Source organism: Ahaetulla prasina, chromosome 1 (genome assembly GCF_028640845.1).
Source record: "Ahaetulla prasina isolate Xishuangbanna chromosome 1, ASM2864084v1, whole genome shotgun sequence".
Classification (NCBI taxonomy): domain Eukaryota; kingdom Metazoa; phylum Chordata; class Lepidosauria; order Squamata; family Colubridae; genus Ahaetulla; species Ahaetulla prasina.
In genome coordinates, this window is record NC_080539.1 from 119,031,587 (window position 1) to 119,046,371 (window position 14,785).

The following is a 14,785-nucleotide window of genomic DNA, read 5'->3' on the forward strand; positions in this document are numbered from 1 at the left end:
CTTTGATGGAGGGGATCTTCCCCGCCGCCTTGAAAGAGGCGGTGGTGAGACCCCTCCTCAAGAAGCCTTCCCTGGACCCAGCTATTTTGGGTAATTACCGTCCAGTCTCCAACCTTCGCTTTATCGCGAAGGTTGTAGAGAGTGTGGTGGCGTGGCAGTTTCCTCAGTACCTGGAGGAAGCTGTCTATCTAGACCCGTTCCAGTCCGGCTTCCGGCCCGGGCATAGCACGGAGACAGCTTTGGTCGCGTTGGTGGATGACCTCTGGAGGGCCAGGGACAGGGGTTGCTCCTCTGCCTTGGTCCTGTTAGATCTCTCATCGGCTTTTGATACCATCGACCATGGTATCTTGCTGCGCCGGTTGGAGGGGTTGGGAGTGGGAGGCACCGTTTATCGGTGGTTCTCCTCCTACCTCTCTGACCGGTCGCAGACGGTGTTGACAGGAGGGCAGAGATCGACCGCGAGGCACCTCACTTGTGGGGTGCCGCAGGGGTCGATTCTCTCGCCTCTCCTGTTCAACATCTATATGAAGCCGTTGGGCGAGGTCATCAGTGGCTTTGGGGTGAGCTATCATCTGTACGCTGATGATACTCAGCTGTACTTCTCCACCCCAGGCCACCCCAGCGAAGCTGTCGAAGTGCTGTCCCGTTGTTTGGAGGCCGTACGGGTCTGGATGGGGAGAAACAGACTCAGACTCAATCCATCCAAGACGGAGTGGCTGTGGATGCCGGCATCTCGGTACAGTCAGCTGCAACCGCAGCTGACTGTTGGGGGTGAGTCATTGGCCCCGACGGAAAGGGTGCGCAACTTGGGCGTTCTCCTGGATGGACGGCTGTCGTTTGAAGACCATGTGGCGGCCGTCTCCAGGAGAGCTTTTTACCAGGTTCGCCTGGTTCGCCAGTTGCGCCCCTTTCTGGACCGGGATGCCTTATGCACGGTCACTCATGCTCTCGTCACTTCTCGCCTGGATTATTGCAATGCTCTCTACATGGGGCTACCCCTGAGGTGCACCCGGAGACTTCAGCTAGTCCAGAATGCAGCTGCGCGGGTGATTGAGGGAGCACCACGTTGCTCCCGGGTAACACCACTCCTGCGCAGTCTGCACTGGCTACCTGTGGTCTTTCGGGTGCGCTTCAAGGTTCTGGTTACCACCTTTAAAGCGCTCCATGGCTTAGGGCCCGGGTACTTACGGGACCGCCTGCTGTTACCTTATGCCTCCCATCGACCCGTACGCTCTCACAGAGAGGGTCTTCTCAGGGTGCCGTCCGCCAAGCAATGCCGGCTGGCGGCCCCCAGGGGAAGGGCCTTCTCTGTTGGAGCTCCTACTCTCTGGAACGACCTTCCCCCCGGTTTGCGCCAAATATCTGACCTTCGGACCTTTCGTCGGGAATTAAAAACTTATTTATTCATCCAAGCGGGACTGGACTGATTTTTTAGATTTTTTAAATTTCTAAATTTTAAATTTTAAATTTTTAAATTTTCTGTAATTTTATATGGGGTATTTTAGGTTGGTCAATTTGACGGTTTTAATTCGGCCACTATTGAATAGGTATTTTAAATTTTAAATCTTCTGTAATTTTATATGGGGTATTTTAGGTTGGTCAATTTGACGGTTTTAATTCGGCCACTATTGAATAGGTATTTAAAATTTAAAATTTAAAATTTAAAAATTTAAAATTTAAAATTTAAATTTTTTTTAAATCTTCTGTAATTTTATATGGGGTATTTTAGGTTGGTCAATTTGACGGTTTTAATTCAGCCACTATTGAATAGGTATTTTAAATTGATTTTTAACTTTGTATACTTATTGCTTTTTATCTTGGCTGTACACCGCCCTGAGTCCTTCGGGAGAAGGGCGGTATAAAAGTGTAATAAATAAATAAATAAATAAATAAATAAATAAATAAATAAATAAATAAATAAATAAATAAATAAATAAATAAATAAATAAATAAATAAATAAATAAATAAATAAATAAATAAATAAATAAATAAATAAATAAATAAATAAATAAATAAATAAATAAATAAATAAATAAATAAATAAATAAATAAATAAATAAATAAATAAATAAATAAATAAATAAATAAATAAATAAATAAATAAATAAATAAATAAATAAATAAATAAATAAATAAATAAATAAATAAATAAATAAATAAATAAATAAATAAATAAATAAATAAATAAATAAATAAATAAATAAATAAATAAATAAATAAATAAATAAATAAATAAATAAATAAATAAATAAATAAATAAATAAATAAATAAATAAATAAATAAATAAATAAATAAATAAATAAATAAATAAATAAATAAATAAATAAATAAATAAATAAATAAATAAATAAATAAATAAATAAATAAATAAATAAATAAATAAATAAATAAATAAATAAATAAATAAATAAATAAATAAATAAATAAATAAATAAATAAATAAATAAATAAATAAATAAATAAATAAATAAATAAATAAATAAATAAATAAATAAATAAATAAATAAATAAATAAATAAATAAATAAATAAATAAATAAATAAATAAATAAATAAATAAATAAATAAATAAATAAATAAATAAATAAATAAATAAATAAATAAATAAATAAATAAATAAATAAATAAATAAATAAATAAATAAATAAATAAATAAATAAATAAATAAATAAATAAATAAATAAATAAATAAATAAATAAATAAATAAATAAATAAATAAATAAATAAATAAATAAATAAATAAATAAATAAATAAATAAATAAATAAATAAATAAATAAATAAATAAATAAATAAATAAATAAATAAATAAATAAATAAATAAATAAATAAATAAATAAATAAATAAATAAATAAATAAATAAATAAATAAATAAATAAATAAATAAATAAATAAATAAATAAATAAATAAATAAATAAATAAATAAATAAATAAATAAATAAATAAATAAATAAATAAATAAATAAATAAATAAATAAATAAATAAATAAATAAATAAATAAATAAATAAATAAATAAATAAATAAATAAATAAATAAATAAATAAATAAATAAATAAATAAATAAATAAATAAATAAATAAATAAATAAATAAATAAATAAATAAATAAATAAATAAATAAATAAATAAATAAATAAATAAATAAATAAATAAATAAATAAATAAATAAATAAATAAATAAATAAATAAATAAATAAATAAATAAATAAATAAATAAATAAATAAATAAATAAATAAATAAATAAATAAATAAATAAATAAATAAATAAATAAATAAATAAATAAATAAATAAATAAATAAATAAATAAATAAATAAATAAATAAATAAATAAATAAATAAATAAATAAATAAATAAATAAATAAATAAATAAATAAATAAATAAATAAATAAATAAATAAATAAATAAATAAATAAATAAATAAATAAATAAATAAATAAATAAATAAATAAATAAATAAATAAATAAATAAATAAATAAATAATTGAATATAATAAATAAATAAATAATTGGATATAATAAATAAATAAATAAATAAATAAATAAATAAATAAATAAATAAATAAATAAATAAATAAATAAATAAATAAATAAATAAATAAATAAATAAATAAATAAATAAATAAATAAAGCATGGAATACTGTGCATACTTAGTGAAAGTTATAATGAGCTAACAACTATCAATAGATCATTCCAGGGCTCAGGAACCGAAAGACCAAGCTTAGGGGCAGCCTAACTGTCCTAAAGAACACCAGGCAGCAGGTATTTCCAGTTCCCAAACTATCCAGAAATATACATGGAAGAAGCAATGGCTCCCACCATAGATTTTACTAGCAATTTACTGAATAAAGTGGTATGTTTTTAAATTTTCTCATTTTACCTATGAGAATGTAAATATCTTTAAAGATAGAGTCAGATTTTTGTTCAGAGAGGACTCCACTTTATAAAATAGACTTTTAATTTTTGACTCTTTTTCAGAATAAGGGAACACTGAGCTGTATGGAGAAGATCTTTGTTAATTTTTCTTTCTATGAGTTCTTAAAATATACCACAAGCATCCATAGGTGTATATGTTACATGAGGAATTATTAGCATTTTTGATAGAAGGTCATTGAAAGGCAGGGGAAAAAAATCAAATGGCTGCCAGCGAATGAAGAAATCATTTGAACATTGGATTTTATACTGGAAATTAAGGCAGACAGTTCGATCCTTCTATTTACTTGGAGATTTATTTTGTTTTATTAAATCTGACACCAGTCAGGGAGAAGAAAAAAGAACAAGAAGCATCATCTTAAAAATGCTTCATATTTTCCATAGAAATTTGCCTTTGTTAGGTTTTGAGAATCCATGGGTTCATGAGCTCATCCCCTGACCCTCTGCCCTCCCTCCCACACATCTATTTTTTTGTCTCATTTTTTTTAAAAATCAAAGTGAATTTGCTTGTTGGGTGTAATTTTCCAAGCCTTCACAGACCTAATAAATAAGGAGCCCCTGTAAAACAGTAGCTTGACTTAAGTAAATCTGTACAAAGGAAAAAAATATAGAAATACAGTATATACAAAGTACCGTCAGTGCACCATCGCTACAAAGTTCTGATTTAATTGGCTCTAATTTAAGACCCTGCTCCCAAGCTCTTTGAATCACAACCTTCCCAAATGTTTTCCCCTTTGCTAAGCACAATAGCCTTATAGTGAAGGTGCACTCTGATCACTATTGTGTGAACAATTGCTTTATTCAAGTTAGTAAACAATTACACTGGATCACAAGGTGATTTGAATGTATTTTTCTTCCTCAATTTTCTGCTATATATTTCAGGTATAATCCCCAGTTGAAAATTTCTGATTTAATTGGCTCTAATTTAAGACCCTGCTCCCAAGCTCTTTGAATCACAACCTTCCCAAATGTTTTCCCTTTGCTAAGCACAATAGCCTTATAGTGAAGGTGCACTCTGATCACTATTGTGTGAACAATTGCTTTATTCAAGTTAGTAAACAATTACACTGGATCACAAGGTGATTTGAATGTATTTTCTTCCTGTTTAAAAAGGAAACAACAGCAAAATTAAGTACATTTTTACTTGGAGATTTATTTTGTTTTATTAAATCTGACACCAGTCAGGGAGAAGAAAAAAGAACAAGAAGCATCATCTTAAAAATGCTTCATATTTTCCATAGAAATTTGCCTTTGTTAGGTTTTGAGAATCCATGGGTTCATGAGCTCATCCCCTGACCCTCTGCCCTCCCTCCCACACATCTATTTTTTTGTCTCATTTTTTTTAAAAATCAAAGTGAATTTGCTTGTTGGGTGTAATTTTCCAAGCCTTCACAGACCTAATAAATAAGGAGCCCCTGTAAAACAGTAGCTTGACTTAAGTAAATCTGTACAAAGGAAAAAAATATAGAAATACAGTATATACAAAGTACCGTCAGTGCACCATCGCTACAAAGTTCTGATTTAATTGGCTCTAATTTAAGACCCTGCTCCCAAGCTCTTTGAATCACAACCTTCCCAAATGTTTTCCCCTTTGCTAAGCACAATAGCCTTATAGTGAAGGTGCACTCTGATCACTATTGTGTGAACAATTGCTTTATTCAAGTTAGTAAACAGTTACACTGGATCACAAGGTGATTTGAATGTATTTTTCTTCCTCAATTTCCCCCCCGACTTACTATTTTGTCCAAAATAAGATACTTCCCAATTGTTTTACCAAATCAGTGCTCTAGTGTACTTTTGGATTCTTGGCTACAACTATACAAGTGCACACAAGTAAATCCTACCCTGTTATCCTCCACCCACCAACTGAGAATCAGATTGCACATTTTTTTAAAACCATGACAGGAGAAAGCAAATAGTGAAACAAAATCATGGGGACTTGCTTCTCACTTTACCCCCGTGTTTTCATTGGCTTGGCCATACCTTTCTAATTATCACGAGAGAGCTTTACATCTGGAGAGATTGTCTCACTGGCTTCCTGGATCATTGCAAAACCATCAGGGTTGAAATTTCATCCAAGTCTTTCATAACACCCAGCAAATATTTCCCCCAGATAGTTTTACACCTTGAGGGGATCCTTTTTTCTTTTTGGTCTTTAGTTCAACACTCTTGCTCTGTTCCCAAAAGGGGTGCTATTTTAGGGGAATTGAAAGAGAAAACCGAGAGGAATAAACATTTACTGAGTTCTCTTGGCATTCAGTCTCTTGAAAAACCACAGTATAAACTATTCATGCTGCTTCTTACATCTGTCAAATCAAAATTAAAAAAAATAAAAATTAAAATTAAAAGCCAGAAAAGTGTAACACTGAAAATATGGCATTAAAAAGGATAAAGGTGGCCTTTGTAAAAATAACACAGAAAAAGTATATTAGCCAATAAAATATTCTAATAACTCTTCATTTAAAAGTGCATCATGGGTAGGAGATAAAGATGACTCTGAAGTGTCAATACTCCAGTATAGCCCCTTCAACCACCTCCCATTACAACGCGAATAGGTCCAAAACCATACAATGCAAATCACAATTCTTCATGTAGCAGCAAAACCACAGCAGGTTTTTTTGGGGGGAGGAGGGGATCCATTTCATCGTCCAACTTCAAATGTTTGAACCTTGAAGTCTATGAGGGGGGGAAAAAAGTACATACATTGGTCCATGTGGCTTTAGAATCAGAGGAAAATCCTCCATCGGCAAAAAACCAAAGGTTTAGGGAGAAGGGGGCGTGGTCATCGGAATGCTGAGAGTACTTTTGAGGGGTCCATGATGTGCTTACAGTCTTCTGACCCAAAGGCACCCTCGGGTTTTAGCCTTCCCTCAGAGAGAAATAATGATGGGAAATGGCTTTGTTTTCTAGATTTCTGACCAGATATGGTGGTGAGTGGACCAGCTGGTGTTGTCTGGTAAAGTAGCACTGATTGCTCGGCTCCCTTTCTCCATGCAAGGTACCCTGTCAATATCAGCATTCCTGCAACAATAAAACAGACACGTCAATATCTGCACTACACTATAACGATTCAGTGCAGTATTGTATTTGACATAATGGGAATACTCAGTCATAACATTAAGGTTCTTTCAGGAGTAGAGAAAATAGAAGATTAAAGATGGAAAACATGCAGAGTAAAAAGCACAATTAGAAAACAATATGGTTTGGTTTAATTTGCATTAGTGCAGGGATGTCAAACTGGCAGCCCATAGACTGGATGCATCAAGTGCAGCCCATGCCCACCTCAGGTCCACAAATGAGAAAAATGCCACAAAATGTGATGTGACAGCAACATGATGCTACGAGTTTGACACCCCTGCATTAATGTATATGGAACCCTATTCTTCAAATAACTTTTGCAATACCATCTACCAAATTCTTCTTCATAAAAATCCAACTAGTTACATAATTTCTTTGGAAATTATCAATACTCGGCACAACTTTCAAACTTCTAGAGCTGTCAGCGGCTATGAGCTCAAAAATTCTGTTTCCATTTAATAATTTAAAGAAAAAAGATGATAATTCAAATTTTGGATGGTATGTTAAATAACTCTGCCTGTGGCTTATTTTCTGAGCCTGTCTTTCATCTGAGATCTTTCATCAAGTACTGAAACAAATAAAACTTTTGGACTAGAGACAATAGAGAAATGAAGATGTCCCCTATGGACAATGGACAATCACTTTCAATTGATTGAAAAGCCCAGCCCCTAGACTTGGATACAGATTCCATCATTATTCCATCATTAAAAGAGCCATGGTGGCGCAGTGGTTAGAATGCAGTATTGCAGGCTAACTCACTGCTCACTTCAGGAGTTCTATTCTGAATGGTTCAAGCCTTAACTCTGCCTTCAAACCTTTCAAGGTCAGTAAAATGAGAATCCAGATTGGGGACAATATGCTCTTTAAACCATTTAGGGAGGGCTGTAAAGCACTGTGAAGCTGTATATAAGTCTAGGTGCTATTGCTATTATAACACTGTCTGTTCAAATCATGATATTCTCTGAATCTTACATTAAATATGCTGATGCTTATATATATATATATATCTAAGCATGGAGATTTGGCTCAGAAATAAACTGACTAATAAGTCTCCTATCCGAAATTCAGGAATTAGCCAATCCAATTTATTTCCTACATGAGAGGAAGGAAAAACAATTAAACCTATTTTCTTACATGGTCTCACTGAATAATTTCATAGTTCAGGAAAAAAAATTGAAGAGCAGAGAAACAATGCAAGATAATCAACATAAGCAAATGACTGTGTTTCTTCCTAATAACTAACTGTGTGCCATAATTCCAAGGTGGAATTGATGGAAGAAGTACTTGGAACAGAAGATCCTATATTATCCTATTACGTGGCATTTTAATTTATCAAGTATCAGTGCTTGTATGAGAAAGAATACTGTATCTTGCGGGTTTCAGAAATATTCAGGCATTGTATCTGGAATCTGAAATATCAGAAACCCAAATTATGAGAGTAATTATTTAACTCCTGTATGAACAGGTTATGTGAGATTGGAGTAATGTTGATCATAGTGTATGAATAGGCAGGCTTGCATAGTATTTTTCCCTTCCTTTTCAATAAGGATTCATATATGAACAGCCACCTCAGTTGCACAGAAACTTGAGCAGACTCTTAACAGTTTTCCATTTTCTAAAATAATACATTGATTAATGTGCCTTGTAATTTAGTTTAACATAAATGTAAAAGATACATTTGAAATAATTTCTGTGCTTATTCAGTCCCCTGATAACTGGGGACGGCCATTGATAATTCACTCTATTCTATAGTAGGTGGAATCACACAATTCATGAAGCATTGGAGAAAAACACTGTATATCTGCTTAAAAAAACTTCATTATATTTCCAGTTTTGCTTTTTAGTGTAGTTGACTGAAAAAGTTGGCACAACTGGAACATCTTGTTTGCACCTTCAACTCATATGCTACTCAGTTAACTGAAATATATTAAGAATTAATCTTACATTGCTTGGATCAGACACAATATGAACATCTTGTTTGCAAGCACTCAGTTTCAGAGTTATTCTACAATTTCACTGGTCTATACATAAAAATGCCACCTTTTCAGTATTTTAAGCAAAATATTTTAATGTATATCCTAAATTTATATCCCAATAGAATGAATAATAAAAAATGTGAAGTATCCAAATTGAGCTTGATTCCTGGTGACTTTATCGATCACAGTCATATAGATTTCTTGGCAGAAATATAGAAGTGGTTAGTTTTGTCTTGTTTTAGGATTTTTTTTTTTAAAAAAATTCCAAATCTACACCATAGCCTTGAAATTTATGAAGGAATCCCACCCAGTTATTAACCAGGTCAAACCCCATTTAGCTTCTAAGCCCATTCAAGGTCAATGTTCCACCAACCAAGACAATTAATATTATGAGCTTATTATTCATAGCCGATGGTGTCAGAGTTCCACTACAATAAATGGAAAGTTTTGCCTATTGGGAAAATGTTGGTATTAACAAACAGTGCACTATTATTTTTAAATGACTGTAATGTAGTAATTTAGCCCACTGAGCACAGTACATGAACGATGATGATGATGATGATTTGCTTGGCTCTTTTGGAACAGAAATGGGCTCAGAGCAAAGTCAAGGCCATGATTTTCTTAGGGAGATTCTGCTGTAAATAATCATAAAAGAGGCGGCATGTTCAAACCCACATACACTTTGGGGTCGCTGTATATTTATATGAATTCTGTTCTGAATGCATTCAACATTTTTATTGAAGTCTCTGCTTTTGAATAACCATTTATGTCTCTTCCCTATAAAATTAAATAAATAACATCACATCACTAAAATTGAGAGAAACATATTATTTGGGGGGAAATAAGAATGGGGGAGTCATGGAGAAAGCAGTACATACCTTATCTCTAAGCATTTTTAATCGGCACTAGCTGCTATTAACATTCAGTGTATTTTGTTTTCTACATCAAATTCCTTTGTTAGTTTCTGCTCTTCTGTCTTTTCTTGCCCTGGTGTATTTTCTTCCAAATTGGGTTTTTTTTAAAGAGTTTACTATATATACTGAAGAGCTATATGTATTTGGCACTATTACTTCTTCATAATTAAAGAGTAAGTCTCCATAGATTTGAGTTATTTTTATTTTATTTTTTGAATTTCAACTTCAGGAGAGAATTTTCTTGCTTAAATATTGGGAATTCCTGAGTAGCCATATTCTTGTGCTATGCTTCTCACTAAATTGGAATTCAGGAACTACTTCAATGCAATTGATGCTGTATGCTGTTTTCCTTGCCTTAGACTTTAAAGCTCTCAAGCAACATATTGCTTGAATACCATAGCCCTGCTCATTTTTAAATGAATTGTAGTATTGAGAGAATTACGGTCTTTTGTGCTACTAGGTTTAATAAGGATGTTGTGTGGGTGTAGGTGGGTGTGCCTTCAAGTCAGCGTTGACTCTTAACGGTTCTCTGGATAAGTCCCTGCAGTTTTCTTGAGAAGTTTTCCTAAGTGGTTTGCCATTCCCTCCTTCCGAGGGAGGAAGGGGGGAGGAGAGAGAGAGAGGGGAGAGGGAGGGAGGGAGGGAGGGAGGGAGAGAGAGAGAGAGAGAGAGAGATTGACTCAAGGTCACTCAACTGAATTGTGCATAAAATGAGACTACAACTCAACCCCCTGCCCTCCACATTGCACTAAAAATAGATATTGTGAATAAAAGGGACCAAAGTGCAGTTATTTATGAAACTGCAGTTTGGTGTAATAGTTGGTTCCAGGCTAGAAATTGGGACGCTGTGTGTTCTAGTTCTGCTTTAGGCATGAAGTCAGCTGGGTGCCCTTGGGCCTCTCAGCCCAAGGAAGGAAGCACTAGCAATATAAAATCTTGCCAATATAAGTGCAGAGACTTGTCCAGGTAGTTGTCAGGAGTCAATATTGACTCAAAGACAGTCAGACTTAATGACAGAGAGACATATAGATAGATACACACACACGTGATTGCAGTCAGCTTACTATGCATCCTTATGCATAACTGTTCATATTCCATGCTTTTTCAAAATGTGCTAGACAAAGGGATGACATCTTTGGGAAAAGATATTTAAATAGCAGATCAATTAAGTCATACAAAATGTACAATTAATATCAGCATGCAGCAGATAATTATCAATAGCAAGTTTTACACTTCAGGAAGATTCTCAGAAATTGTTTTAAATTACTCTAAATACAGCGTAAACAGGCTAATGTTGGTTAACTGCAGAACTTCAAAGGAATTTGAACCTAATTGTTCGCTTTATTTTACACTACACAAATATGTACACTTCCAAATCAAATAATGATGTTACACACTGAGTTTTCAAAGCAAAGATTGGAAGTTCAAATTTAATTGGGGTGGACATTAAACATAGAGGATTTTTTTAAATAAACAGTTTGCTCTTTTTGTCTTAGATAGTTATTATTGTACATTGGCTTAAACTTTAGAAACATTTTAGCAACACCGGGAAAACTAAGCCAGCTGCTGGGTGGATATTCTTACAGATGGAGACGTGTTAAACTCAAATGTCATTCTTTCAAATACCAAGAAGTCTGGGGAAATAAATCCATGGATACCAAGAAAGAGACCTAATACTGTAGAATACTTATGCAACGGGAAGTTAGCACCTGATTTTCACTGAGTTAAATAAACAGATTTCTTGCTAGGACATAAAATTCAGGTGTTTTTCCAGCCTTGTAGAATTTTCATATTTACCTTTTTCATTCCTTTTCTGGTGCACAAATATATTTCCAGCCACAAACACCTTTCACAAGGGGTACAACAGTTCCCACATGGTACCTAATAGACAATGCACAGTGGAATCGAACAATAAGGCTCAAATCTAGTACAAAATTTTACTATCATTTAATTCATTTTTACCCCTGCCTCTTTGAGAGTTCAAGGCGGCTCATGCAGGCTCAGAGTGGCTTACAAAAATCCTGTGTATTGGGTTGAGCTGAATATAACTGGCCTAAATTTACCAAATGAGTTCTATTGATTGAACAGGAGTTGAACTTGGTCAAGTTATGAAGACATTAAAGCACAAATTTATCTGGTGATTTACAGATTGGAATATAGTTTCAACCATCCCCACAAAATAGCTGTGATGGGATTTTAACTCAATATATCTGGAAGACGGTTTTTTATTCCAAAATTCTAATTAATTTAGAATTAAAGTAATTAATGTTGAATTGTAGCTACATCTTTTTAAATGGTAATAGTAAAAGAAACATTAAAAGTGTGGTAAATTTTCAGTGAAACTGAAGTTGATTAAAAAGAGAGAGGGGTCAGGATTGATTTTAAACCAAGGAAGTTTCACTCTATGGATATAGCTAATAATCACATTGAAAATGTAACTCTATTTGAAAGGATAAGAATTTAGTTTTAACATATAACACTTACAGTATAATGCTTCTCCTTTCCATTTATTGTCTCTAACAAGCAGCCATCTTATCTACCATATGTAGTTGTATTCCCCATTAATTTTGTAAAGCACACATTGAGGTTATGCACCTTCTAAATCAGTGCTATTAGCTGAGTTGGTCTGCATATTCTTGCCTTAAGTGCAGGGAGAAAATGGTTTCAAATTGTGGCATAACTAAGAATCTACTCACTTCTCCCATATCTAAGGATTCAAAATGTTCTACCTATATAAAGCCTCAGATGTCTGCTGAAATACACCTTTCATTCATGCTTGCTCAGTCTGCTCTCTTGCCCCATATCTGTCTCTCTTCTAATCTCTTCATCCGTCTATAAAAGGTAAACGATAAAGGTTTCTCCTACCCAGTGAAGTCCAACTCTAGGGTGATCGTCTCAGTTTCTTAGCCAAGGGACCCAGCATTGTCTGAAGATGCTTCTGTGGTCATGTGGCCAGAATGACTATACACTAAAGCTCACGGAACACTATTGCATTCTTTCCATCCATCCATCCATCCATCCATCCACCTGATCAGTAGCAATGATTTGCACACTTTCCTTGCTCAGGATTTAAATTCAAAAGTAATAAGAATTCACACAACATTCTAAGCCACGATCAAACAAACCACATTGTAGGTGGCACAATGGATTGTAACGGAAAGTTATTTTAATCCTAAAAAGATCTTTTCAGAAGTAAACTGCATCAAATTCAAAAGAATGAACTAAATAGGATTTTAGCCATAAAAAGCGAGCAAAAAGTGGAAAAAATATTTTATAGATATCAAAACAAGTTTAAAAAATTAAAATGATAGTAGTACATTTCTCTTATAAATTGTTTAACTTATCTTTTATGTAAATAAATTAACATAAAATATATATCAATCTATATAGTCTGTGGATTAGTAGCAGTTTACATAGGGACATTTGATTTGAAATAGTAAGGCAAAGTCTTATATGACTAATAGATGACAAACAAACATAAATTGAATGGCAACAAAATTTACATTGGCATTGCAAGTACAGATACTGTAGATTTTCCCCAAGCTGCTTCTCCCTGTTGCAGTAGCTTTTAACCAAAACTTTAAAATGAAGTTAATCAAATACCACAGATACATGGAGCATCTGGGACCAAATATTTGAATGCTCAAATATTTTTATTTTCAGCATCTGTATTGATCCATCCCAACTATACAACTACAATATTTAAATGTTTAATACATTTTCCATGCTACCTGGGTAAATATATTGATTCAATATGTTTAATTAAAAAAACTTAAAAGCAGATTGAACACTATCCAATCCCAAAACAATTTGAATCCTTGATGACTCTGGGCAATAGACAGATAAAAAAAAAGAAAAACATAGATAAATATGAGTTTAAAAGATTCTGGCTGACCTGGTAAAAGTGACAAAATTGGGTTGGTTTAATTGCCATGGTTCCGAGTTTGTTGATATAAAATAAGGGGGAACCCCTATATTTTAATAAGCACATACATGATATCGCTCTAAATTGTAAATTTTTATTTTAGCTTCTGTGAGGGAAAGAATAGGTGACTAGAAAAAAAAAGTCACATAATGGATAAGTGGGAAGAAAGTCAAGAAAGATAAAAGTAAAAAAAAGGGACAGATGTAAAATGAGATAGAGACAAAAAGACAAAGCTTGAAGGAAAAAGTGATAAGAGAAGAAATACTTGAGAAACATCGTAGTACTTTAGACCACATCCCACAGACAAAAATGCTAGGGAGATTACACATGTGAGAAAATGAAGAATGGGAATGGAACATAATCGGCAACTGTCTGAAAAGCAAGATTCCCAGAAAATATGTAGGGAAGACACAGAGTTGGAAAAAAGTAGAAAGCTGAGGCACAGAATTATTTTAACATAGGGCCGAGATTAAAAATGGGACTCAGGATGGTTAATTAGAACCTAGGTTCTGTCAAGGAATGTTGCTGGTCATGGCATTTGCTACCACTGCAGCAGAGTTCCCCAATGTTTCTGGATTTGTGGACCAGCAAAGGGTGGGGGGGAGAAGAGAGGATGCTTCCATACGAGTGACTGGCAAGCACGTGCCTGCACGCAGCTCCATTTGTGCAAGCGGCATGCTGCAAATCGAGCGTACATGCACGTGCTCACCTGCTGCTTGCGCAAGTGAGGATGCATGCATGTGCTCACCAGCCGTTTCCGTGGTCTAGCTGTAACCCCCTCATGGCCCCCTAGAGAGCTGTGGCCCACAGGTTGGGGACCCAAGCTATTGGGAGGAGAAAGTGAGGGATAAGAAGCAAATGGGAGTGAACTTTGGGGAGATTTTCTCAGGGGTGGTCAATTTTTTTCTGTCTTGGAGGTATATCTACCCTATATCTGAGGCCTGTGGGTGTCA

General features: G+C 33.7%; 1 protein-coding gene across 5 annotated transcripts in view; it reads right to left on the reverse strand.

Annotated features, from left to right (window-relative positions):
- Positions 1-5,066: 5,066 nt before the first annotated feature.
- Positions 5,067-14,785, reverse strand: part of SOBP (sine oculis binding protein homolog) — a 161,782-nt gene continuing 152,063 nt past the window's right edge. For 2 of the 5 annotated variants that reach the window (XM_058174305.1, XM_058174311.1), the window contains exon 5: positions 5,067-6,960. The gene's annotated coding sequence lies outside the window, so the exon portion shown is untranslated. Of the gene's footprint in view, positions 6,961-11,704; positions 11,789-14,785 lie in introns of all 5 variants that reach the window. The other 3 variants (XR_009154045.1, XM_058174287.1, XM_058174296.1) reach the window with 3 other exon arrangements.